The sequence below is a fragment of the Mytilus californianus genome, unplaced genomic scaffold (assembly GCF_021869535.1).
Source record: "Mytilus californianus isolate M0D057914Y unplaced genomic scaffold, xbMytCali1.0.p SCAF_5, whole genome shotgun sequence".
In the NCBI taxonomy this organism is placed as follows: Eukaryota; Metazoa; Mollusca; class Bivalvia; order Mytilida; family Mytilidae; genus Mytilus; species Mytilus californianus.
The window spans coordinates 89970746-89995295 of NW_026262701.1; the positions used below are offsets into that span (position 1 = coordinate 89970746).

The following is a 24550-nucleotide window of genomic DNA, read 5'->3' on the forward strand; positions in this document are numbered from 1 at the left end:
ATTGGTTATATGATTTGAATTTATATTCAATATTTTGCTTTTGTGCAATACACTATGCGAATTGACCCCCCCACAAAAAAAAATTTTACCCTGTTTTTTTGCGTTTGTGCAATACACTATGCTGTTGAATATTAACCCCCCCCCCCCCAAAAAAAAAAAAAATATTCGAAGAAATTTTCTTTTAATTTCTGAAATCTGAAATGAGAAAAATTGTCCCACTCCAATTTTTTCAGCTCCCCCCTTTCCCTTATTCAAAAGAATAATTATTTCCCTCAAGTTATGGTCAGTATCTCAGACAATCATCATTTCTTAATACATAATTTACAAGCAGTGTAAGGAAGGTAATCACACATTGTTATTTAAATTGATTTAGATTTTGATTTGGATTACCTCCCTTACACTGCTTTTAAATTGTCTCAATTGTCCTTTAACCAGAAAAACCCTTGTGTTTCCCCTTTTTTTGTCCCTAATTCCTAAATGGTTTGAGCCATAAACCCCAGAAGTCAATCCTAACCATCCCTTTGTAGTATGGAAACTTGTGGTATGATTTCAGAGAGATTCATACACTTTAACACAAGTTATTGTCTGTAACTACAAAAATGCTTATTTGGGCCCCTTTTTTGGCCCCTAATTCCTAAACAGTTGGGACCATAACCCTAAAAATCAATCGCAACCTTCCTTTAGTGGTTATAAACCTTGTATTAAAATTTTATTGATTTCTATTTACTTTTACTAAAGTTATTATCAGGAAACCATCTGTCTTCGGACGACGCTGACCACGACGACAACCTGATACCAATATACGACCAAAATTTTTTTAATTTTTGCGGTCGTATAAAAATGTCTGATGCCACAAACATTTGACAAAGGAAAAGTGATTGTTGTATGACATCAATACTTCAAGTGTAGCAGATTATCAGGTCAAGTGTTCTGATATTCAATTAGCGATATGGTCTATTGTCTCCTGGTAGGAGGGAAATCCTCCCTTACAAACCCGAAAATCAGTAATTCATGGAACTTCTTTTAGTTTATATGGCTTGTGAGGCATTTTTTCAGGGCAAATTCAGTCTTTGAAAAGCTTCTTGACTTTCTAGACCGAAAATCAATCTTAAATCAAATTTCTTATACTTTACATTGCTTGTATTAAAATTGTATGGCCTCTTACCAGTGATGAAATTTACTGGTGTAGGTCATATGGCTAGTGGTGAACAAATTAATTTAGCTGACCGATTTTTATATTGGGTATGGCCGTAGGGCTTGCGGTTAATCGTAATTATAGACATAAGTCTTGGTGGGGTGTCCTGTGCATCAGATTTTTGTCAAATCTATTTATTTCTCTGCGGAACAGCTTAATCACGCATTGCATGATAGGATACATATTTTCAAAATATCACTGTGTATCATCGCCACCGGAAATTGGATACTAACGAAGCGGAGAGAAAAGAAAAAATAAATAAACAAGTCTAAAATTCCTTTAATTTAGACCATTTCTAGGGGTTTGATGAGGGTGTCGCTTCTGAAACGATTTACTGATAATTATAAAGCTTTAATTATTTATACCAACAAGTAGCAAACAAATACAAAATTTTGTGTTATACTCCAAAATGGTGCACTTACTACCAGAAAATTTCGAGGCCAATCGCCCTCCGTCCCACCGTTGGCAAAATACTGAACTCATTTTCATTCTTTATCCTGACAAATCTTTTGATTATAATAGTATGACTTCATATTTAATGAAATGAATTCGCTCTCAAAAAGACGTTTTCAAAAGAATATCAGTAAAAATGAATCCAGCCTAGGGTACGGCAACTTGCTACTGTTTACATATTTACAGTACGGCAACTTGTTTTCCAACTGTATGGCAACTTGCTTGTTTTATTATATGCTTATGCCGTCCTTTTCAAGACTTATAACATTATTTCCTGAAAAGGACGGCATATACATATAATAAAACTAGCAAGTTTGAATAATTTAATTATAAATCAAATATAGATATAATTCGCCTAACAGCATTGTAGATCATCATGATCATAGTACATGTATCATACACAATATTTTGCAACGCGGTCCTATCAAATCGTTAGCATCATGAAAAATACATATTTTACTAGATGTATACAAGTGTTCTAGCTGCTCTTAGGTCGGGTTTTTGTCTCTTTGACACATGTCCCATTTTCATCCTCAATTTTAATGTTATGTCAATATTTTACCTGTTCAACAAGATGGAAAAGAGCCGGATTGGAAATTTACCGCAAGCTCTGACCAGGTCTCAGTTCAGCTTACCAATAGATGACGCAATGCTAACCGTTACGTCCAGTGGATAGCCACAAAAACAGCCGTTGTACCCATTGCTGAACAATAACAAACCACCGAGGCCAGTGTAGACCACAACAATCAGACCGAAGCTAGAGACACGATAGTTGGTAAACTACTTACACCAACTAAGTACCATGGGGAACCAGTTGGAGTTGTTATAAACACGGATATTGTCACCAGTCCGTACAACTCCAACACGACATGTCATCGCCTCATATATTATAGCCCCACAACAGAAAGACGCAAGCGCAGCAGGATCGACTGCGATGAAGGGTTTGATGTCAACGACCCTGACCTACTGACCACACCACCGCATACATCGCCCTTCAACATCGAATCCAAAGAGGCAAAAAAAAGCAGCCATCTTGTCAGAACGGCCTAATACTCCGTACCAGCCACAACACCGCAGTCGGAGTGAGATGAAAGCGAAAAGATAGACAGATCCAAATCTGTAACTACATTGTAAGTACATTAGTCCGCAATATCCAGAAGGATAGCCGGACGTTAAAACCTATCATCATCATCATCATCATCATATATTGTAATGTATAGTATCAATTGAAAGGCGAAGGACTGTTGATTCTTGTAGAACACCTTTTGACTGATAATTTAAAAATAAATTATGAATGCAATCAAAAAGGAGATATTGCCTGTTTCTCGAGGAAGAAGTACATGTTTATGGAACCAGTACGCTCTGATATGTTAACAACGGTATATTGACCTAAACCCCAATATATGCTATATATTGAAAAATTTAACATAGAAAACAATGGGGCAAAGGATATGTGCTGTGCGTCTTCTTAAAATTACAAAAGTACAAAACTGGCGTCAAAGTGAATATATTATAACACAAATACGAGAAGTTATCTTAAGAATTAATACTACAGAACTTAAAAAAACAACAACTTCAGAACATACACCTCAACCACCCAAGCTGTGATTTAGTCTGCCGTAATAGTAATTTGGATGTTAAACGTCAGGTACAAACGAACTAAATCCTTTTAGCCGTTTCCTTTGCGGATTTATTTTCAGAATTATATTTTTAGACACTACTGTTTTGAGGGGGCATGATTTTTCTTCAATTTGAAACTTTTTTCGACGTAGGGAGCTACCGTTTGATTTTGAATGGGGGGGTGGGGGGGGGGGGGGGTGGGGGCTAGGATGAAATTTGAAAAAAGCAGGACAGGAGTTTTGAGTAAAGGCAGGATGAGACAACAAATAAAGACAGGATGACAATTTCGGTAAAAAAAATCAAAAATAGGCAGGACCGAGTAGAGTGAAAAATATTAAAGCAGGACAGAGATAACAACTTGAAAAATGCAGGACAAAATTTTTCATCTCCCCCCCCCCCCCCCTTATAAATCAAATGGTAGCTCCCTTAATTAAAACAAAAATTTATGTATGAGGAAAATTCAAAACAGAAAGTCCCTAATCAAATGGCAAAATCAAAAGCTAAAACACATCAAACGAATGGATAACGCAATGTATTATTTATTTCCCCCTAAAACGCAATGGGTAACAAAGTATTTTGTTCACTTTCCTTCTTAACAATGAACTGTTAATATTTTATTTATTCAAGAAATTTTAAAATCAAAACATGTATTAAAGGGAAAAAACATAAAAGGTCATTGGTAGGTGTTGTATTTTCGAGATTTTCCCCTTACAACAAAAATAAACAACAGTTGTTAGTAATAAAATACATACGAATATATTTAGGATAATAAGATCGAAGAAAGCATTAATTTATGTTTTCCAAAACACCACTTCCAATAAAGGTACGGGATGATATGACATCCGAATCAGATTAACGGCAAATATGATATTTATTTTTACATTTTTAGCTACATGTATGTAGTTTATTTCGTATATTTATAAGCTGGTAACGCATTTATATGTACACCATATCACCCCTTGTTATTATCTATATACATGTAGTGATTAATATCATCTTAACATTACCATATATTACAAGACGCCGTACGGAACACGTTGATATTTTGCAATTCGCCGTACTACGTGGTACAAGTTGCCGTACAATAAAGAAACACTATTTTGGTCATATTCTTTTGAAAACATCTTTTTGATAGCGAACTTCAGTAAATATGAAGTCATATTATCATAATTTAATTATGTGTCTGTAAAAAAAAATGAAAAACAGGTGAGTATCATGCAAAAGTGGCGACGAAGGGCGATTGACCTCGAAATTTTCTGGTACTAAGTGCACCGTTTTGGATAGTCCGAGATTACTCTGACGTCCAACGGCTGGTTTGCCAGACAAGCTGGGGCCGTGGGACTTCTAAGAGGTGCTATGTCATTTAGTCTGTTGTGGAGATTTGTCTCATCGGGATCAAACCACATCTTCTTCTAATATTTTATCAAAAGGAAAACTAATATGCAAACTGACGGGCGATACTAATAGAATAATCAAAACTGCTGATACAAGTCAAAACTGAGGACGAGAGATACCAAAGGATAATCAAACCTCACATATAAGTCACAGAGACAAGAGATACATGTAACAAAGGTTACCATAGACGTATGCTTACAAATTTTATTTGTAAAGTTTGTAGTTAAATTTAGCACATATTTACAACTTCTCGTCCAATGAAATTGCTTATATTTGCCTTCTAATTTTCATAGTACATACTTTTCCTGTGTACTAAGTAACTACGCATGAATGACCACAAGGGTAAGATTTCATTGTATCGTAATCAAGATATTTAAAACAAAAATTGCCACTGGCTATTTTGAATAAAATGCTGTGTTCCAAATTAAATTAAATAGTTTGTAATTAGTTTTCACGTTGATTTTTAAATATCCTGCTATTAAAATCTTTGGATCTAAAAATTGTTTTTGACAATTGCAAATTTTATCATTTAAATAAAGGGTAATACATATGGTTCTTTATACCTTGATTAGAGTACAACGATATCTTAAAATTATGATAATGTATCATCCATGCAATTACTTTGTACACAGAAAAGTGTGTACTATGAAACCTTGTGCAGGAAAATTAAAGCAACTTGGTGATAAACTTTCTTAAGGAAGGTGATCTATTTCGTCATGAATTGATTGATTTATTGATTATTGGTTGCTAAATGTCCAGTGGCAATTATTTCATGCATGTTCAGGACGATGTCATGAATTGAAAAACTGTGATTATGTCTGAAGATAATGTGCCACCTATATATATATATAAACATATTCTGATAAATCTTTTAGTTTTTACTTTGAAATAATAAAAAAAAAAACAACACAAAACACAAAACCTGTAATCTCTGATCTATTGGTAGTTGCTTTTTAATGCCTATCTGCTAGACTATATCTATGGGGACAAACTATCTCTATGTTTCAAATTTATTATAGCTTTAGTTTTACTGTGAAATTAAAAAATGTTTTCAAAACATGTAAAGCTTCCACTGCAATTTAATTATTGCCTGCTTTTGGTCAATTTATTTTGTCATCTTACCATGTAAGAAGAACATGTATAGTAAAACACCGCTTTATATCAGTATACATACTTACACCAGCAGCTACCATCTTTTCATTCTAGAGTGACGGGCCTTTTGAAATCACATATTTAACAATAATACAAGTGAGTAGATTTACAAAACTTCGTTAATGAGCTCCTTTTTACAAACACCTGTGATACAAGTAGTCAGCCAAAATAAACTATCAATAGACCAATTAAAAGATTACTCGAGTTGTAAATATGTGCTAAATTGGATAGTCTATGGAAAGATATATACTATGAAATTAAGAGCTCGGGGCAAGCCCCTCGCTCTAAATTTCATAGTATATACCTTTCCATAGACTAACCTAGACATATGACCGAGCAATGTTTATAGTTAGTGTAATAAGATTAAATGATAATCTAATTGAAAGATTAAAATGAAATGTTTATTTAGACTAATGATCCAATTATCACCTAATATCAATCAGTTTTCTTCAATGTGTGAATTACTGCCGGCACACGTTCATGTAATTCAGATATGCATGCACGCGTCTTGCGATTACACGGTTTATGCATGTGCAAAATGATACTTTTATTTTCAATATATAAAAAAAAAAAAAAAAAAAAAAAACAGCTGAAGACCTGTTTGTATGAAAACAATTTAAAAAAGTTAATTATTTTGAATTATTTTCCACGGACAATCCTCTTTTCTCTTTAGGTCCAGGATTCAACACCAACAATTAAGGCATGTGTTATTTAAAAATATATAAAGTCATTCTTTCTTTTTAATATAATTTAAAATAAAACCAAATTGACAAATAAGGTTCAGTTAGTTTAAATACATCTACCCGTATGGTCCATTCAAGTCTTGTCTGTTCAGGTCTTTTTATTTCCACAAGATCCGAATTTTTAAACTAAACAAATATTTTTTTATAAGATTCTTTATCATTTCAATGAAATATTATACCTTTTCTATAACAAAATTCTAAATTTCAAGTAGATTGATTGAAAACTAAAACAGTTATAGAACTTAAATAAATCTGACCGCAGATTTTCTGGTCAATTCAGGTAATTTAATTTTCCGTTCAGGTCCGAGTTTTGACGCCCCAACAATATTTTTCGTAATTTGTTTTTGAATATTATTAATATATGGAATTACTCGTTTCACAAAATCTAAATCACAAGGAAATCCATTGAAAAATAAAACATTAATTGAAGTTTGAATAAGTCTGATCGTAAAATTTTAGGTCCGTTCAGGTCTTTTCTTCTCTCCGTTTAGGTCCAAGTTTTGGCATCAAACATTATTTTTTTATTTAAAACATTTTATTTTTAATAAAACGTGGATCTTAACATTTAATAAAATTATAACTTCAAGAAAATCCTTTGAAAAATTAAGAAGTTATTGTAATTTGAAATATTTGAGTCGTATATCTTCAGGCCTATTCAGGTCTTTTCAGGTCCACTTTCAGGTCTTTAGTGTAACCCATGTTAAATATACTGTATATTTGGATACATTGTATTGTATTGTATAATGTATTTTGTAGTTTATAATTTGTAATTTTCTCAGTACAAGATTTAGAGTATTCTTCAACAGTTTGCGAATTTGCGAGCGATGCCCCCGGAAATGAAAGTAGTGATTTTTATTTTTATTTTTTTCAATTTCCCATTGGGTCACTTCCAAACATTCATTTCATGAATATGTTTCTTTTGAATTTCTTTCAGTATCTTCTCACCTTCTCTTCCTATTCCTTTCAGGGGCTTTTCCGTGAAAATATAGAATATATTTAGGATAATAAGATCGAAGAAAGCATTTATGTTTTCCAAAACACCACTTTCAGGGGCTTTTCCGTGTTGTCCCCTGAACTCACAGTATAGAAAATATTATTTTTTAAATTTTAATGTCAATGGATACCACAGCTAGGTGACATTGAGTTTTACCCCAATCACAATAAAAGTGTGCATTATTCAATCAATGAAAATTAATCAAATAACATTTTATGTAGCCGAGCTAACATATAATTCATTAACATATCAAACGGTAATAAAAGAAGCGATATAACGTATAAATATAATTTTAGTTATACTGATCATATGTGTAAAACAGTTGCTTGGATTAGAATACTTTTATCTTTTTGTAAGAAAAAATGTTGGTTCTGACAAGGCATACTTGTTTTTACTTTATATAACGAAAAGTTGTAGCAGGTCACTACCTAAAGTCTGCCGCATAAAAAGACAACTATTCAAAAAAAGTATTGTTATATTTACTTAAAATAATTGGTTGTTCCCGAGGAGGAAACGACCAAAAAAGATATAAGAAGATGTGGTATGAGTGCCAATGAGACAACTCTCCATCCAAGTCAAAATTTATAAAAGTAAACCATTAAAGGTCAAAGTACGGTCTTCAACACGGAGCCTTGGCTAACACCAAGTCTACATAGAAATTTTGGTTCTGACAAGGTATTCTTGATTTTCAAAGTTATTCTGTAAAGGTATATGAGAAAGTCTGCATAGAAAGAAAATTATTCCAAAAAGGTATTGTTATATTTACTGGAACAAACGGTCTGTTCCGAGAAGGTAACTATCTTAAGTATAAATAAAAAAAAAATGGTTTTGATAAGGTATTGTTTTTAGTTTAAATAACAGTTGGTTTTGAAGAGGTTACACTTTAAACATTATGTAATAACATTTGGTTCTGACAAGGTACTCAGAAAGTAACGATATTAAGTCTACATAGAAATTTTGGTTTTTACTGTAAACAAGAGTGCACACACTGAAATGTCTCGCCTTCTTTACTTATCATTGATATTATGTTGATAGTCCTAAATATAAAGCTTTATTACAACTGTCACATAAACTTATTATTAACCAAGTTAACTAAACATTGACCAATGAACCATGAAAATGAGGTCAAGGTCAGATGAACCATGCTAGGCAGGCATGTACAGCTAACAATTCTTCCATACAACAAATATAGTTGACCTATTGCTTTTAGTTTAAGAAAAACAGACCAAAACACAAAAACTTAACACTGAGCAATGAACCTTGAAAATGAGGTCAAGGTAAAAAAAAAACTGTGTGACTGACAAATAGATAATAAAATATTTCCATACACCAAATATAGTTGAACTATTGCATATAGTATTAGAAAAAAAGACCAAAACTCAAAAAATTAACTTTGACCACTGAACCATGAAAATGAGGTCAAGGTCAGATGACACCTGCCCGCTAGACATGTACACCTTACAATCATTCCATACACCAACTATAGTAGGCCTATTGCATACAGTATAAGAAAAACAGACCAAAACACAAAAACTTAACTATAACCACTGAACCATGAAAATGAGGTCAAGGTCAGATGACACCTGCCAGTTGGACATGTACACCTTACAGTCCTTCCATACACCAAATATACTAGACCTATTGCTTATAGTATCTGAGATATGGACTTGACCACCAAAACTTAACCTTGTTCACTGATCCATCAAATGAGGTCGAGGTCAAGTGAAAACTGTCTGACGGGCATGAGGACCTTGCAAGGTACGCACATACCAAATATAGTTGAACTATTGCATATAGTATTAGAAAAAAAGACCAAAACTCAAAAACTTAACTTTGACCACTGAACCATGAAAATGAGGTCAAGGTTAGATGACACCTGCCCGCTAGACATGTACACCTTACAATCATTCCATACACCAAATATAGTAGACCTATGGCATACAGTATAGGAAAAACAGACCAAAACACAAAAACTTAACTATAACCACTGAACCATGAAAATGAGGTCAAGGTCAGATGACACCTGCCAGTTGGACATGTACACCTTACAGTCCTTCCATACACCGAATATACTAGACATATTGCTTATAGTATCTGAGATATGGACTTGACCACCAAAACTTAACCTTGTTCACTGATCCATGAAATGAGGTCGAGGTCAAGTGAAAACTGTCTGACGGGCATGAGGACCTTGCAAGGTACGCACATACCAAATAGAGTTATCCTATTACTTATAATAAGAGAGAATCTAACATTACAAAAAATCTGAACTTTTTTTTCAAGTAGTCACTGAACCATGAAAATGAGGTCAAGGACATTGGACATGTGACTGACAGAAACTTCGTAACATGAGGCATCCATATACAAAGTATGAAGCATCCAGACCTTCCACCTTCTAAAATATAAAGCTTTTAAGAAGTTAGCTAACGCCGCCGCCGCCGCCGCCGCCGCCGCCGCCGGATCACTATCCCTATGTCGAGCTTTCTGCGACAAAAGTCGCAGGCTCGACAAAAACGGTTGTTTCTGAGGAGGCAACAACATAAAGTTTATTGAGAAAATTTGGTTCTGACAAGGTACTTATGTTTTTACTGTAAATTAAGGTTGGTTCTGAGGAGGTACCAACATAAAATTTACTTAGAAAATTTAGTTCTGACAAGGTATTGTTGGTTTAACAGTAAATTAAGGTTGGTTCTGAGGAGGTACCGACTATAAGTTTACTTAATAAGAAATTTGGTTCTGACAAGGTATTCTTTTTTGTACTGTAAATAAAGGATGGTTCTGAGGAGGTACCGCCATAAATTTTACTTAGAAAATTTGATTCTGACAAGGTATTGGAATTATTAAAATGTAAATTAAGGTTGGTTCTGAGGAGGTACCGCCATAAATTTTACTTAGAAAATTTGATTCTGACAAGGTATTGGATTAATTTAAATGTAAATTAAGGTTGGTTCTGAGGAGGAACAGACATAAATTTTACTTAGAAAATTTGATTCTGACAAGGTATTGGATTTATTTTAACTGTAAATGAAGGTTGGTTCTAAGAAGGTACCGATATAAAGTTTACTCAGGAAATTTAGTTCTGACAAGGTATGGTTGTTTTTACTATAGATAAAGATTGGTTCTGAGGAGGTACCGACAAAAATTTTACTTAGAAAATTTAGTTTTGACCAGGTTTGGTTGTTTTTACTGAAAATAACGGTTGGTTCTGACGAGGAACCGACATAAAATCTACTTTAAAAAATTTAGTTCTGACAAGGTATGGTTGTTTTTACTGCAAATAAAGATTGGTTCTGAGGAGGTGCCGACATAAAGTTTACTTTAAAAATTTGGTTCTGACAAGGTACTTATGTTTTTTCTGTAAATTAAGGTTGGTTTTGAGTCGTTACCGACATAAAGTTTACTTATAAAAATTAGTTCTAACCAGGTATTGTTGTTTTTACTGTAAATAAAGATATGTTCTAAGGAGTTACCGACATAAATTTTATTGAGAAAATTTAGTTCTGACTAGGTATTTTTTTTACTGTAAATAAAGTATGGTTCTGGGGAGGTACCGCCATAAAGTTTACTTAGAAAATTTGATTCTGACAAGGTATTGTTTTTTTTAACTGTAAATGAAGGTTGGTTCTGAGGAGGTATCGACATAAAGCTTAGCTATAAAATTTGGTTCTGACAAGGTATTGTTGTTTTACTGTAAATAACAGTTGGTTCTGAGGAAGTACCAACATAAAGTTTACTTATATAATTTGGTTCTGACAAGGTATGGTTGTTTTTACTGTTAATAAAGGTTGGTTCTTAGGATGTACCGACATAAAGTTTATTGAGAAAATTTAGTTCTGACCAGGTATGGTTGTTTTTACTGTAAATAAAGATTGGTTCTGAGGACGTACCGATATAAAGCTTAGTTATAAAATTTGGTTCTGACAAGGTATTGTTGTTTAATCTAGATAACGGTTGGTTCTGAGGAAGTACCGACATAAAGGCTACTTATAAAATTTGGTTCTGACAAGATTTTTATGTTTTTACTGTAAATTAAGGTTGGTTATGAGGAGGTACCAACATAAAATCTACTTTAAAAGATTAATTTCTGACCAGGTATGGTGGTTTTTACTGTAAATAAAGATTGGTTCTGAGGAGGTACCGACATAAAGCTTAGTTATAAAATTTGGTTCTGACAAGGTATTGTTGTTTTACTGTAAAAAACGGTTGGTTCTGAGGAAGTACCAACATAAAGTTTACTTATAAAATTTGGTTTTGACAAGGTACTTATGTTTTTACTGTAAATTAAGGTTGGTTCTGAGGAGGTACCGACATAATGTTAACTTATGAAAATTAGTTCGGACCAGGTTTTGTTGTTTTTGCTGTAGATAAAGGTTGGTTCTGAGGAGGTACCGACATAAAGTTTATTGAGAAAATTTAGTTCTGACCAGGTATGGTTGTTTTTACTGTAAATAAAGGTTGGTTCTGAGGAGGTATTGACATAAAGCTTAGTTAACAAATTTGGTTCTGACAAGGTATTGTTGTTTTACAGTCAATAACGGTTGGTTCTGAGGAAGTACCAACATAAAGTTTACTTATAAAATTTGGTTTTGACCAGGTACTTATGTTTTACTGTAAATTAAGGTTGGTTCTGAGGAGGTACCGACATAAAGTTTACTTATTTAATTAGTTCTGACCAGGTTTTGTTGTTTTTGCTGCAAATAAAAGTTGGTTCTGAGGAGGTACCGACATAAAGCTTAGTTATAAAATTTGGTTCTGACAAGGTATTGTTGTTTTACTGTAAATAACGGTTGGTTCTGAGGAAGTACCAACATAAAGTTTACTTATAAAATTTGGTTTTGACAAGGTACTTATGTTTTTACTGTAAATTAAGTTTGGTTCTGAGGAGGTACCGACATTATGTTTACTTATGAATATTAGTTCTGACCAGGTTTTGTTGTTTTTGCTGTAAATAAAGGTTGGTTCTGAGGAGGTACCGAAATAAAGTTTATTGAGAAAATTTAGTTCTGACCAGGTATGGTTGTTTTACAGTCGATAACGGTTGGTTCTGAGGAAGTACCAACATAAAGTTTACTTATAAAATTTGGTTTTGACAAGGTACTTATGTTTTACTGTAAATTAAGGTTGGTTCTGAGGAGGTACCGACATAAAGTTTACTTATAAAAATGAGTTCTGACCAGGTTTTTTTGTTTTTGCTGTAAATAACAGTTGGTTCTGAGGAAGTACCAACATAAAGTTTACTTATAAAATTTGGTTCTGACAAGGTATGGTTGTTTTTACTGTAAATTAAGGTTGGTTCTGAGGAGGTACCGACATAAAGTTTACTGATAGAAATTAGTTCTGACCAGGTATTGTTGTTTATACTGTAAATAAAGGATGGTTCCGAGGATGTACCGACATAAAGTTTATTGAAAAAAATTAGTTCTAACCAGGTATGGTTGTTTTTACTGTAAATAAAGGTTGGTTATGAGGAGGTACCAATATAAAATCTACTTCAAAAAATTTAGTTCTGACCAGGTATTGTTGTTTTTACTGTAAACAAAGGTTGGTTCTGAGGAAGTACCGACATAAAGTTTATTAAGAAAATTTTGTTCAGACCAGGTTTGGTTGTTTTTACTGTAAATAAAGGTTGGTTCTGAGGAGTTTCCGACATAAAGCTTAGTTATAAAATTTGGTACTGACAAGGTATTGTTGTTTACTGTAAATAACGGTTGGTTCTGAGGAAGTACCAACATAAAGTTTACTTATAAAATTTGTTTTTGACAAGGTACCTATGTTTTTACTGTAAATTAAGGTTGGTTCTGAGGAGGTACCGACATAAAGTTTATTGAGAAAATTTGGTTCTGACCAGGTTTGGTTGTTTTTACTGTAAATAAAGGTTGGTTCTGAGGAGGTACCGACATAAAGCTTAGTTATAAAATTTGGTACTGACAAGGTATTGTTGTTTACTGTAAATAACGGTTGGTTCTGAGGAGGTACCGACATAAAGTTTATTGAGAAAATTTAGTTCTGACCAGGTATGGTTGTTTTTACTGTAAATAAAGGTTGGTTATGAGGAGGTACCGACATAAAGCTTAGTTATAAAATTTGGTTCTGACAAGGTATTGTTGTTTTACTGTAAATAACGGTTGGTTCTGAGTACCAACATAAAGTTTACTTATAAAATTTGGTTCTGACAAGGTACTTATGTTTTTACTGTATATTAAGGTTGGTTCTGAGGAGGTACCGACATAAAGTTTACTTAAAAAAATTAGTTCTGACCAGGTTTTGTTGTTTTTGCTGTAAATAAAGGTTGGTTCTGAGAAGGTACCGACATAAAGTTTATTGAGAAAATTTAGTTCTGACCAGGTATGGTCAGAACTGTAAATAAAGGTTGGTTCTGAGGAGGTACCGACATAAAGCTTAGTTATACAATTTGGTTCTGAAAAGGTATTGTTGTTTTACTGTAAATAACGGTTGGTTCTGAGGAAGTACCAACATAAAGTTTACTTATAAAATTTGGTTCTGACAAGGTATGGTGGTTTTTACTGTAAATTAAGGTTGGTTCTGAGGAGGTACCGACAGAAAGTTTACTTATAAAGATTAGTTCTGACCAGGTATTGTTGTTTTTACTGTTAATATTGGTTCTGAGGATGTACCGACATAAAGTTTATTGAGAAAATTTAGTTCTGACCAGGTATGGTTGTTTTTACTGTAAATAAAGGTTGGTTATGAGGAGGTACCAATATAAAATCTACTTTTGAAAATTTAGTTCTGACCAGGTATGGTGGTTTTTACTGTAAATTAAGGTTGGTTCTGAGGAGGTACCGACATGAATTTCACTTATACAATTTAGTTCTGACCTGGTATTGTTGTTTTTACTGTAAATGAAGGTTGGTTCTGAGGAAGTTCCGACATAAAGTTTATTTAGAAAATTTAGTTTTTATCAGGTATCGTTGTTTTTACTGTAAATAAAGGTTGGTTCCGAGGATGTACCGACATAAAGTTTATTGAAAAAATTTAGTTCTGACCAGGTATGGTTGTTTTTACTGTAAATAAAGGTTGGTTATGAGGAGGTACCAATATAAAATCTACTTTAAAAAATTTTGTTCTGACCAGGTATTGTTGTTTTTACTGTAAATAAAGGTTGGTTCTGAGGAGTTACCGACATAAAGTTTATTGAGAAAATTTAGTTCTGACCAGGTATGGTTGTTTTTACTGTAAATAAAGGTTGGTTCTGAGGAGGTACCGACATAAAGTTTATTGAGAAAATTTAGTTCTGACCAGGTATGGTTGTTTTTACTGTAAATAAAGGTTGGTTCTGAGGAGGTACCGACATAAAGCTAAGTTATAAAATTTGGTTCTGACAGGGTATTTTTTTTTACTGTAAATAACGGTTGGTTCTGAGGAAGTACCAACATAAAGTTTACTTATAAAATTTGGTTTTGACAAGGTACTTATGTTTTTACTGTAAGTTAAGGTTGGTTCTGAGGAGGTACCGACATAAAGTTTATTGAGAAAATTTAGTTCTGACCAGGTATAGTTGTTTTTGCTGTAAATAAAGGTTGGTTCTGAGGAGGTACCGACATAAAACTTAGTTATAAAATTTGGTTCTGAAAAGGTATTGTTGTTTTACTGTAAATAACAGTTGGTTCCGAGGAAGTACCAACATAAAATTTACTTATAAAATTTGGTTCTGACAAGGTATGGTTGTTTTTACTGTAAATAAAGGTTGATTCTGAGGAGGTACGGACATAAAGTTTACTTATAAATATTAGTTCTGACCAGGTATTGTTGTTTTTACTGTTAATATTGGTTCTGAGGATGTACCGACACAGAGTTTATTGAGAAAATTTAGTTCTGACCAGGTATGGTTGTTTTTACTGTAAATAAAGGTTGGTTATGAGGAGGTACCAATATAAAATCTACTTTTGAAAATTTAGTTCTGACCCGGTATGGTGGTTTTTACTGTAAATTAAGGTTGGTTCTGAGGAGGTACCGACATGAAGTTTACTTATACAATTTAGTTCTGACCTGGTATTGTTGTTTTTACTGTAAATAAAGGTTGGTTCTGGGTAGGGTTCCGACATAAATTTTTTTTAGAAAATTTGGTTTTTACCAGGTATGTTTGATTTTACTGTAAATAAAGGTTGGTTCTGAGGAGATACCGACAAAGTTTAATGAGAAAATTTAGTTCTGACCAGATATGGTTGTTTTTACTGTAAATTAAGGTTGGTTCTGAGGAGGTACCGACATAAAGCTTAGTTATAAAATTTGGTTTTTGACAAGGTATTGTTGTTTTACTGTAAATAACGGTTGGTTCTGAGGAAGTACCAACATAAAGTTTACTTATAAAATTTGGTTTTGACAAGGTACTTATGTTTTTACTGTAAATTAAGGTTGGTTCTGATGATGTACCGACATAAAGTTTATTGAGAAAATTTAATTCTGACAAGGTATGGTTGTTTTTACTGTAAATAAAGGTTGGTTCTGAGGAGGTACCGACATAAGGCTTAGTTATAAAATTTGGTTCTGACAAGGTATTGTTGTTTTACTGTAAATAACGGTTGGTTCTGAGGAATTACCAACATAAAGTTTACATATAAAAACTAGTTCTGACCAGGTTTTGTTGTTTTTACTGTAAATAAAGGTTGGTTCTGAGGAGGTACCGACATAAAGTTTATTGAGAAAATTTAATTCTGACAAGGTATTGTTGTTTTTACTGTAAATAAAGGTTGGTTCTGAGGAGGTACCGACATAAGGCTTAGTTATAAAATTTGGTTCTGACAAGGTATTGTTGTTTTACTGTAAATAACGGTTGGTTCTGAGGAATTACCAACATAAAGTTTACATATAAAAATAAGGTCTGACCAGGTATTGTTGTTTTTACTGTAAATAAAGGTTGGTTCTGAGGTGGTACCGACATAAAGTTTACTTATAATAATAAGGTCTGACCAGGTATTGTTGTTTTTACTGTAAACAAAGGTTGGTTTTTGAGGAGGTACCGACATAACGTTTACATATAAAATTTGGTTCTGACAAGGTATGGTTGTTTTTGGTATAAATAAAGGTTGGTTCTGAGGATGTACCGACATAAAATTTACTTAGAAAATTTGGTTCTGACAAGGTATTGCTGTTTTTACTGTTAATAACTGTGCAGGATCTGTTTACCCCTCCGATCACCAGTTTTTGGTGAGGTTCGTGTTGATCAGTCTTTTGTTTTCCATGTTGTGTCTGGTGTACTGTTGGTTTTTTTTCTTTTTTAGTCATATAACGTTGTAAGTTTATATTCGACTTATGAGTTTGAATGTTCATTTGGTATTTTAATTTCTTATCTCCTCTTAAATGGTAGGGTTTTTAACGCCTTAATCGGGGATGAAGTGTACAAAAAAGTCATATCATAAGAGTTATACAATGTATTCAATGTGCTCCGTGCTGTCTATCATTTGTTGTTTCAAATGTATTGGTCTTTGTTGGGCAATGTATGACAAATATATGTTGAAAAACCTCGCCCGTAATTATAAATTATGTAATTCATTGACCGCTCCCGACATGTGTAACTTCAAAGCATATTTAAGTGGCGATCGATGTCTTTCAAAATTACTGCACTTTTCTTGTATCCTTGTTGTTTTCGACTGGAGAACCGTCGTACACAAGGATTGCAAAAGTTGGCACTCCGAGGTGGGTGGGGAGCAAGAAGGCGAACTGTGGTTTATTTCTATCAAAAGTACCGCTTACGTCGACGCTAGGGGCCGTCTTGACCTTGTTGTAGGGTATGAATGATTCGTTCAATGTTGAAGACCCTACACCAACTGTCAAGATGAAGAACAGGAATAAAAGCCCTGTTCATTGATATTTTTTTTATTTTTTCTATGTATTGTGTGCGATTTTGTCCCATGTACATTTACTCGGTATCCTTTTATTTTCTATTGATTTTAGAGTTTGTCTCTAGTGCTGTGTTGAGGCAGTAGAACGTTTCCACGTGCTTGAGGTGTATGCTCTTATAATATTTACAGTTATAGTGTGCTTGTTTATGGGAGAATTTCTCATATTAATACACCGTCAAAATTTCATATTTGGCTATTTAATGTTTTCTTAATTTCTTCCAAATACTGGTCTGGTCATCTGTTTTGTATATTGCCCTTTCATACTATTTTAAGCTGCTAGGTTTTCTTACACATATTTCAATGTGCCCCGTGCTGTCTATCATTTGTTGTTTTGTTTTATATGTATTGTCTATCATTTGTTGCTTCAAATGTATTGGTCTTTTGTTGGGCAATGTATGACAAATATATGTTGAAAAACTTCGCCCGTAATTATAAATTATGTAATTCATTGACCGCTCCCGACAAGTGTAACTTCAAAGCATATTTTAGTGGCGATCGATGTCTTTCAAAATTGCTGCACTTTTCGTGTATCCCTGGTGCTTTCGACTGGAGAACCGTCGTACACAAGCATCGCACAAGTTGGCACTCCGAGGCGGGTGGGGAGCAAGAAAGGTGAACTGTGGTTTATTTTTATCAATAGCACCGCTGAAGTCTACCCCGCTAGGGGCCGTCTTGACCTTGTTGTAGGGTATGAATGATTCGTTCACTGTTGAAGACCCTACATCAACTGTCAAGCTGAAGAACAGGAATAAAAGCCCTGTTCATTAATATTTTTTTAATTTTTTCTATGTATTGTGTGCGATTTTGTCCCATGTACATTTACTCCATGTCCTTTTATTTTTATTGATTCTAGAGTTTGTCTCTAGTGCTGTATGGAGGCAGTAGAACGTTTCGCCGTGCTTGAGGTGTATGCTCTTATAATATTTACAGTTATGGTGTGTTTGTTCATGTGAGAATTTCACATATTAATACACCGTCAAAATTTCATATTTGGCTATTTAATATTTTCTCAATTTCTTCCAAATACTGATCTGGTCATCTGTTTTGTATGTTACCCTTTCATACTATTTTAAACTGCTAGGTTTTTTTTACATATATTTCTATGTGTTGTCTATTTTTTGCTGTTTAGTTTTATATGTATTGTCTATCATTTGTTGCTTCAAATGTATTGGTCTTTTGTTTGGCAATGTATGACAAATATATGTTGAAAAACCTCGCCCGTAATTATAAACTATGTAATTCATTGACTGCTCCCGACATGTGTAACTTCAAAGCGTATTTCAGTGGCGATCGATGTCTTTCAAAATTACTGCACTTTTCTTGTATCCCTGGTGCTTTCGACTGGAGAACCGTCGTACACAAGCATCGCACAAGTTAGCACTCCGAGGCGGGTGGGGAGCAAGAAGGTGAACTGTGGTTTATTTTTATCAATAGTACCGCTTAAGTCGACGCTAGGGGCCGTCTTGACCTTGTTATAGGGTATGAATGATTCGTTCATTGTTGAAGACCCTACATCAACTGTCAAGATGAAGAACAGGAATGAAAGCCCTGTTCATTGATATTTTTTTAATTTTTTCTATGTACTGAGTGCGATTTTGTCCCATGGACATTTACTCCATATCCTTTTATTTTCTATTATCAACGTCATGGTCGTGAATGAATGCACTAGTGCAGATTTCATCATTCATACACTCATTGTGTAACGTTTATGTTTGACGACAATTGGGTCGGGATTGTAAACTAGTTTTCAGGTTGTTTGTTCTTTCAATAAAGTTTGAGTTCTGCAGACATCTTTTTGTTGTAGCCTAGCTTTTGTTGATATCTGCGATTTGTGGTGCCAATTAGGACCAAAGAAGTGCTTTATTCATTCATCACAATATCGTATATTTTGATAACTTTTAACGTGCATTTTATTTTTACGATAAAACAAGTCATATGATAATATAGTAAAAGAAAATAACTCTGTCAAAAAGTTCTTGGAAATTTATAAAACCAGCACGACATACCAGCTTCTCCGTGATCAATGGATATAGAATATGGAGAAAATTGTGAAAATATCTTTTTTTTCCAGTCAACATTTCACTTATGACCTCAACAATCGCAGTCGAGATACGCGGAAGCCTTAGAGAATTTTGAAAAATATTCAATTCTGCAATGAACCTTAAATATTTTATTGTATGATTTTACACCTATACTAAATTTGAGCTTAACGGAAATGCAACTTTTTATGTTAACTACTAAAATCCATTGAAATATTTACTTTGCAGTATGATACTTCCGTGCTCAATCAAAGAAATAAAATAGATAAAATAATTAATTGTGATCTTCACAAACTTTAAATAACAGAAGCTTAATTAGAATGACACTTTTATTAGTCATTAATCCCCCATTTTCAGCTCGTAACGCACTGAGATGGGGCATAAGATAGCAGTAATAAAAATATATATCAATGCAATTACTAAAACTACCAATTAAGCAAATTTAAATCGCCACAGATTCTTATCATTGTCATACTAAAATCTCATAAAAGTATTGAAACCGAAAAATAAACACCCCTTTTTCTGTTTTTGTTTTTTTGTGTTTTTTTTCTTCAATTTTTTAAATATATATATTCTTTAATATTTGACTTATTTCTGAGATTTAATGTTTTCTTACTATTATCCATACGATTTTACAATAACAGTGGTTTATATAAGGTGACCAACTTTTCTTATTGACACAATAGAGCGGCATCATGTTATTCTTATTTCTGCTTTAATGTTTGTGTTTTGTTTCCGTCTGGCCCGTATACACGGATGTCATTCAGTTTAAAAGAAAAATGATCTTGAAAGAATAGCTAACGGTGGTCAAGTATTGCGATTGGATTGGATTCTGGTATAGGATCATGAAGGAAATCTTATCGAGAAGACATATCCAAGGTCAATTACTAATCTAATTTAATGAATTATACGGACAAATTTGCAAAAAATAAAACTGTCTGTCAAAAAGGTTCAACATCATGATCAGTATGTGAGAAAAATCAAGCCTTAAAAGTACATCGTTTTAACATAACAGTTTTACAAAAGGCAGATTGCTCCTCGACATTTCAATGACATTAAATATGTAAACAAACAATTTGTTTTTCATAATTCAAAGGACTAAACAACTTTTCTTTGTAAAATATCATTCCAGTTTGATGATTCAAATGGTTTTTAATAGATATAAGAAGATGTGGTATGAGTGCCAATGAGACAACTCTCCATCCAAGTAAAAATTTATAAAAGTAAACCATTATAGGTCACAGTAGTTTAAAGCTACTTTATGTTAGCATAATAAGAAATTTTGCAAAAATTGAGATATTTACAAAATATTGATTTTTTGGATCGTGAAAGATGTCGTACCGCTTTTTGAAGATCGTGAAAAGGATCGTGAAAGATCTAATTCTACGAAAACATTCAAATCATTATTTAATTATAGGATAACTTATATTTTTAATTGGTTAAGCAAATATTGAATTTGCATGACTCATTCCGGTTCTCTTTTGTTGGTGAATAGGGCTATAATCATTCAATGCGTTTTGATCTGATAATCTTATAATACCACACCGACTTTAGGTGCCTTAAGGCAATATCAGTATATTTGTCCGTTCTCAATAAGTTTTGATTTCTTATACAAATTTAAGATTGAGAATAGAACTTAATCGGCTGAATTACAGTTCAAGCGTGGCACCATGCACTATCGAGGTAAGTGGATTGGTAATTTTTCCACCAAGTTGGGTACAATGCGTACACATGCATATAGTTCAAGGGCCGATACATTAAGCATTATAGATACATATATTCTTTTACTTTTCGAAAATTTTCGCTCCTGAAGGTTCTTTCATCTTGTAAATCTACTTATCTTCACACGTTTTAGTTATTTTAATAACTTTTAAGGAAAAGTGCTGAAATAAAAAACAAAAAATAGTTACACGCTTCAACTAGTTGCAAGTTTATCAATTGGTAAGAGAAATATTTTTCTCTTATTATTAAGTCTGGTCCGGTGCGGGACGTTTGCGCTTTAATTTTTAGGGCATTTGCGCTTTATCAAATTAACATAAAAAAAAAAAAAAAAAAAAAAAAAAAAAATATTCCGGGAGGATGGATGGGAGTAAATTCCTTTTAATAAACATGACTCTTTCTAAAAGTGAACATGTACAGCGGGTGATTTAAAAATACAATTTCGGTCTTCATAAAATTGAATTAAGCTTAGATAAACTATGATGAAATTGAGAATGAAAATGGGGAATGTGTCAAAGAGACAACAATCCGACCAAAGAACAAAAAACAGCCGAAGGTCACCATGGGTCTTCAACACAGAGAGAAAATCCCGCACCCGGCTGGCTTTAGCTGACCCCTACACAAAATGTGTACTAGTTCAATGAAAATGAACGTCACAACAAAATCCAAAACATATAAATGAACTAAAATTTAAAAAAAAACATACAAGACTAACAAAAGCCAGAGGCTCCTGACTTGGGACAGGCGCACAAATGCGGCAAGGTTAAACATGTTTTGTGAGATCTCAACCCTCCTCTATACCTCTAGTACATTTCCTCGGACTATTCATGCAACAGACTGGACACAAGAGGAATATAGTTTCAAATTCTAAATCCACCACTAAAATAATTAGAAAGCTAATTGAAAAATGTCGCTCATAATTCAAATGTTCCATCTATAAAAGTTTCGTTTCTTCTATCGTTTACCAAGAAACTATATTTTTTTATATAATACTAGACCATACTCGCGACATTGAGTCCGTGACTGAAATAAAGAACCTACGCCTTATTTTTAGCCTGGATTTTTAGAATTCGTATTGTCATTTGGTAAAGTCACGCTGATTGTAAGGTGCAAACTTATTCCTTGTATGATGACGAAGTTCAGGTGTTATTATTACCCGTTTTTATAGCAAATCCTGAATACACCGTACAGATAAGGTTACAGGAATCAGGTAATTTTGTGACATATACTATTAGATTCGACCCGGAACTTGTTAATTATTATGTGAAAAACAAAAGGGCCTGGAATGGTGTAATTTTTAATCTTCACCATTGTCCTATATTTTTTATATATAAAGTTAAATTCTGCGGTCAGTACGTCGACTGAGCATGCGTGAAAGCGTATACGACACAAATCAATAACGGTCTCCGAATTTGGATATGTTCTCAAAAACTGGCGTTTTCTGTGGAAAAAAAATTGTTTCAAAGACAAATTTAGGAAGTAAAAAACACTATATCTATAAGTCATATCACAAATACTTCCGACTTTGTATGGTTTAGAGGAGTTGCGGCTCAATGAAATCGTTCCTTCCATTAGTAGTATAAATGTCTGGTTTACCCGAATAATTTTTTCTGATTTTGTCGTTTGTTCAGAAGAACTTTCAAAGAATACGTGAACATCTTTCTATGACTTTGGTAAATTTCCTGAAGATAACAGGTAAACTATTATAGGTAAAAAAACGCAAACGTAAGTGTGTCCGTCTAGTCACGCCCTGTCTTTCACGATCAAGATAATGCGTTGCCCTGTCTTTCACAATCAATTTTGATGAAAAATCAACAAAATTCACTGTTATCAAAAACAAAATGAACGGTTTCAAGGGGAAAAAACTTTTTATTTTACTGTACTATCTGACACACCAAAGATCCAGTTTCAAATATATCATTATTTATTGGAATGTGACCATAATAGGTACAAAACGTGTTTTGATCTTAATGAATCACATAGACTTGTGTTGCGCCTTTTGTGTTTTCTCATAAAAAAACTGCATATTTTCTTTATCTTATTGCACAGTATTATTAAGAATCATTTTGACAGACACAACTTTTTTTCGGATTTGTTCCGCGTTCTGAAAGTACAGCAGATTTTTCATAGATTTTGAAGTAAAATTACAAATAATTTGATTCACGATCCGATCGCAATGCTTGACCACCGTTAGGTATTTTTCACGATAATTTTATCTCAATATACCGAATGACAGTCGTGGTATAGGTGAAATAAGCAAATAAAGTTATTATTCATTCCCCAAATTAATCTCGGTGCAAGTATTTTAAGTAAATTTTATTAAAAAGACACACACGCACAAACCTATATACACACAAATGTCATTATAAAGGTGTGGGGAAAATTTCCCTCGTATATGTTACTAACAGTGTCAAAATCAGAAAGTTGTTAAAGCCTATTCAAATATTTATATTAGGAGTATATTTCATAAACTTAAATATACATAATTATTGAAAATATTTTTAGTGTTACATGAATACTGCTGGTGAAGACAATATTGCACATTTTTCGGTTTTTTTTTTTTTTTGTGAAATTTTGCATAAAAAAATATCGTTAACAATAAATTAATAAATTTGCATCTGCAAGACCATATAGAATTACCGCCCAAATAATTTTGGGCTTGGTTAAATACGATATTCCAATTTTTTAATAACAACGCAAAACTATCAATATTGCTGTTTTGGTGCATCTTTAGGCATTTACAATTTGGTCACAATTTCGCAAAATACGCCAACAATTTGTTAAAATCTATAAATGTGAATCTATGATACAGCGAATTATAGTATATATTTGGGGACATTTAGAAAATGGTCCTTATGTGAAAATAATGAACTAACGGATAAACGAGCAACGGCATACATACCATTACGAATTATAATAATCTTTATTGCAAAATTACACCCATAAGAGTCAAGCAATACAAACAATTATACATTTTAATTACAATGCAATACAATGTAATACAATACAATATAATAGAACATATTTTAAGAGTTCAATTTTAAATTTATGTAAAAAACACAATCATAAGCTTGTCTGACATGGGCGTAGAGCGTATAGAAAGTTACCACATACCTATACAAGATTTAAAACAAACTGAAGATGAACATATAGGAAAAGTGCGGACGCATATTAGCGTCGCGTGATTTATTTTTAACTTTTGCCTTATTTCGAAAAAATTTGCATGATTTCGCAAAGTTTTGTGTTATTTGGCAAACTTCGTGAAATGTTACTCTTCGACACATAGGCATGGCATAATAATGAGTAAGAAATTAATACAAGGACATTTGAATAAACTGAAGGAAACCAACGAGTTATAAAAAGCTATCTTGTCGTTT

The 24550-nt window shown here is 33.1% G+C and overlaps 1 long non-coding RNA gene across 3 annotated transcripts in view; it reads right to left on the reverse strand.

Moving 5' to 3' along the window:
• LOC127701730 (uncharacterized) overlaps positions 1–9564 on the reverse strand; it is a 384212-nt gene extending 374648 nt beyond the window's left edge. For all 3 annotated transcript variants that reach the window (XR_007982175.1, XR_007982174.1, XR_007982173.1), the window contains exon 1: positions 9303–9564. This is a non-coding gene — a long non-coding RNA (uncharacterized LOC127701730). The remainder of the gene's footprint in view (positions 1–9302) is intronic.
• Between the last annotated feature and the right edge of the window lie 14986 nt (positions 9565–24550).